The sequence below is a fragment of the Aplysia californica genome, unplaced genomic scaffold (genome assembly GCF_000002075.1).
Source record: "Aplysia californica isolate F4 #8 unplaced genomic scaffold, AplCal3.0 scaffold00556, whole genome shotgun sequence".
NCBI lineage: Eukaryota > Metazoa > Mollusca > Gastropoda > Aplysiida > Aplysiidae > Aplysia > Aplysia californica.
In genome coordinates this window covers 331,049-335,335 of record NW_004797826.1, presented here as the reverse complement: position 1 = coordinate 335,335, position 4,287 = coordinate 331,049, and the positions used below count along the sequence as shown (strand labels likewise).

At 44.8% G+C, this 4,287-nt stretch overlaps 1 protein-coding gene across 2 annotated transcripts in view; it reads left to right on the top strand.

The window, feature by feature from the left end:
- LOC101849487 overlaps nt 1-4,287 on the top strand; it is a 48,752-nt gene that overhangs the window by 24,230 nt on the left and 20,235 nt on the right. The window lies entirely within an intron of this gene.

The following is a 4,287-nucleotide window of genomic DNA, read 5'->3' as shown; positions in this document are numbered from 1 at the left end:
GGTTGGGAAGTGTTTTAAGCTCTCGCAACTGCATAAGGTTATATGAGCGCGCGGGACACATTCAACTCTTTCAGGTTTTTGGAAATTTTGAATTTTGACCGGGTGGCGGCCGAAGCCTACCCGATTTTAGACCACCAAGGGATCTTTAACGTGCTCAACTTGAACACGGGCCCTCTGAGATTTTTCGCCCTTGTCCGAGACGGATACGTGTAAATCTTTCCTAGCAGAGGATTAGGGTGTGGCTAAAAGACAGCAGTAAGAAAAAGCCATGCAGTAGCAATAGAAAGGCTGCAGAAACAGTCAGGAGCCCAGATGAGGGGACAAAGGAGGTGAGGGGATGTGGGCAGAAAGAGGATACGAACGCAGACGACAGAACATTGCTAGAGAGGAGGTGAAAGCAGACAATTTTAGAGAAGAAAATTTTCCAGTCGCTACCCGGATTCGAACCCTGGACTTTTGAATGAGAGGTCAACACCTTAACTTCTAGGCCACGAGAGCCCCTTTGAGGGGCTTTGTTGTATTGGATTATTGGAAAACTAGACTTTCTGATACCCCTGGAAGACACGTACAAAAATTCCCAAGACTTTTCTTTGGAAAAAAAAACCCTGCGAGTTATCTTTCAGGCATAAGCCTAGCTTTATTACTGCGATAAAAACAGAATAAAAATAAATCGTCCTTTTTAATATCTCTGGCCTTTTCATGTGGCTCTAAAAGTTGCACGATCAACAGAATCTAAAAGCACGTTAATGAAGGTCACTACAAACTAATGTTTTGAAACCATTTCCTTGATGTTAGCCTAAAGGGTCCCATACACGTTGCATCACAATTTTGATAGGAAGTTTTAGATACAAAATGTTGATGCATAATTGGACACAAACCTTTCAGTGTTGTTTTTTTGTTGTTGTTTTTTCCCATCAAAATTCAGTACATGTATTGTCGAAATCTTCGAAATTGTCGCATCAGTCCTGTCTTCTCTGCGATCACCTGCGAAATATAACAGTTTGATCTAAAGTTTCCACAGGAGCCTACATACGCATAAAAAAAATTGACGATTCGTCAAAAAATATCACACGGGTTTGATCTGTCAAAATTTTGATTCAAATCTGCAAAGTTTTGATGCTTTTTTAAAACATGTATGGGCCCTTCAAACATGTAAAAATATTAGGGGATTTATAGTTCACAACTGAAACATAAAAAAGTTTACCTGTTTTCCTCAACTCCACACGTGATGTAAGGCCCAGAAGCACGGTCCAATTTAACAGACGGATGAGTACTTTTTGAGACTCACATGGACATAAAAATATAGTATACACGGTCGTGGATGAAATCTACAAGCTTATAGGAAAATGTGAGGGCAGGGTGGTGCCTTTGTTTTAAAATGAGCAGCTTATAGGTCAGGTTACTGTAAATGTTTGTTTTAGTGAACCAGAAGAGTGATTTTAATATAGGACCCAATCAGAGAAACTTTTAAAAATAACTGGATCAAGATATTTCAAAAATACATATTTTTGATTGGTAAATTGCCTGCAGAAGTGCCATGCAAAGTGTTTTTTAATAAAGGGTCTCAATAAAATTTAAAAAATCTTCTTTATAATCTAGATCAAGATTTAAAAAAAAAAGATTTGTTGGGGGCTCTCGTGGCCTAGAGGTTAGGTGTTCGCATCTCATTCAATAGGTCCCGGGTTCGAATCTGGATAGCGACGGAAATTTTTCTTCTCTAGATTGTCTCCTTTCGCCTCCTTTCCAGCTCTCGAGCAATGTTCTGTCGTCTACTTTCGTCTCCACTTTCTGCCCCCACCCTCTTACCTTCTTTACCCCCTCCTCAGGGCTCCTGACTCTTTCTGCAGCCTTTCTACAGCTACTCCTTGGTTCCTTCTTACTGTTGTCTTTAAGCCACACTCCTGATCTTCTGGTTGAATGATCTACACCTAGCCTTCTCGGACAAGGGCGAAAAATCTCGGAGGTCCCGTGTGCAAGTTGAGCACGTTAAAGATATTCCTTGGTGGTCCAAAATCGATAAGAGTAGGCTTCGGCCGTCACCCGGGCAAAATTCAAACTGAAAATTTTTTGTGTCCCGCACGCTCATATGACCTTATGCAGTTGCGAGCTCTGTAAAACACTTACCAAAACAAAACAAAACAAAAGATTTGTTTCGACGCCGACCTGCATAAGTGTCATGCAAAGCTTGGAGTAACCCCCGGGGCGGTGCTGCTCACTCAAGTGTCATGCAAAGTTTGGAGTAACCCCCGGGGCGGTGCTGCTCACTGAAGTGTCATGCAAAGTTTGGAGTAACCCCCGGGGCGGTGCTGCTCACTGAAGTGTCATGCAAAGTTTGGAGTAACCCCCGGGGCGGTGCTGCTCACTGAAGTGTCATGCAAAGCTTGGAGTAACCCCCGGGGCGGTGCTGCTCACTGAAGTGTCATGCAAAGTTTGGAGTAACCCCCGGGGCGGTGCTGCTCACTGAAGTGTCATGCAAAGCTTGGAGTAACTCCCGGGGCAGTGCTGCTGACTCAAGTGTCTATAGGCCATTACCAAAGGGGGGGGGGGGGGTATTACCATGTACTTATTATGCTCCCTAGAATTGCAGATTCATCAATATCCGTTTCATAACCGTGCCTGAACTGCATACGCGGAACTTCTGCTTTTTCTTTCCTCATCCTTACTATAGCCATTTTCCTCTACTTCTTTTGTAAGTTTCTCTCTCTCTCTCTCTCTCTCTCTCTCTCTCTCTCTCTCTCTCTCTCTCTCTCTCTCTCTCTTGTGACCTGCTATTTCCGGGGTGCCTTGATAGTCGAAGCAGACTTTGTGCTGCTGAGGCTAGAGAGGTGAGTAGAGTAAGCCTGATTCCCTGTATGGACTTCTCTGTTGACACCCACCCCTTGGCGATCATATGAACTTGCGAGCGCCGTAAAAGCTTAACTAAAACTAAAACTACGTGGGCATAGGTAAAGTAATATGAGCGAGAACATTTTTTACGTGAACGGAAGCATACAGTGCAAGCTGCGGTTAACGCACGCTCAAACACAAACAATATGCAAGATCTTTCTTTATCTTTTGCTGGGAACCAATTTGCACCTGGGTGAAGTGAGAAACATTTGTGGTGAGCCCTCGCATACCCCGTGACTGCCGCCAGTTTTGGAACGCTTTTTTTCCTTCCTCAACTGTTGACTCGCCGAGCACGAGAAAAACTTCTGTCCACTGTGTTGAGGTCACTGCAGTCGGAACATGTCCATCTCTGCTCCCCCCAACCCCCTTCTTCAGGATCCATCCCAGAGTCTGTCTGCTTATAGTTTCCATCATGATCTGGTTGGAGATTCGTCGGACTGGTCCGCACAGATGGCTGTGTTTCCACTCTCCTCTTTGGATCCCCTTCTCCTTCAATCTCCCTAGAGTGTGGGAACCGCTATCCGCCTATTCTTCCTCAAATTTTCCCTTATAGCGGTTAGGACGGTTGGTGGGTCCAGTGTCAAATTCCCTCCCACTTTTGCTTCTCCAGCCAGCTTGTCTGCTCTCTCGTTGCCGGTTACCCCCGCGTGACCCGGGGAACTGTTGTAGATCAAGATCTAGGGAAGATCTTGATCTATAGTTGCTTTTTTGTCTTGTGTGCATAAACGCTACCAATTCATACAGTGAAATGCCTTTCGTAACGACAACACGTCGGTCTCCAACGGGGTTCAAACCCAAGACCTTACGGTTGTGATTCCGAGAGACTAATCAGTGGGTGACCGAGGACACACGTGTTTTTCTCCTGACACTGTGCAGTGACCGTGCAGTGTATGATAAAGGCCTTGATGTCAGATGCACACAGCAGTAAGTGAGCTTGAACCTTATTTCAGTTTTCAATTAAAAATAGTTTAGATCTTCTTAGAATCTATATCTAAGTGTACATATTATCGCATCAAATCAGGTCCCCCGAAAGTCACTTTCACCGTTTCACTGATTCCGAAAATGAAACAAGTTTTTAGCTGTGATAATCGTCTTTAAAATTATGCTCGCTAGGTTTAATCCCGCGCGACGGGGCTCTCGTGGCCTATATGTTAAGGGGTTGGCCTCTCATTCAAATGTCCAGGGTTCGAATCCGAGTAGCCACCGAAAAATTTCTTTTCCAAAAATTGTCTCCTTTCACCTCTTTTCCTGCTCTCCAGCAATGCTCTGACGTCTGCTTTCTGCCCCCACCCCCTCATCTCCTTAGCCCCCTCCTCTGGGCTCCTGACTCTTTCTGCAGCCTTTCTACTGCTACTCCTTGGCTCCTCCTTACTGCTGTCTTTCTGCCACACCCCTGATCTT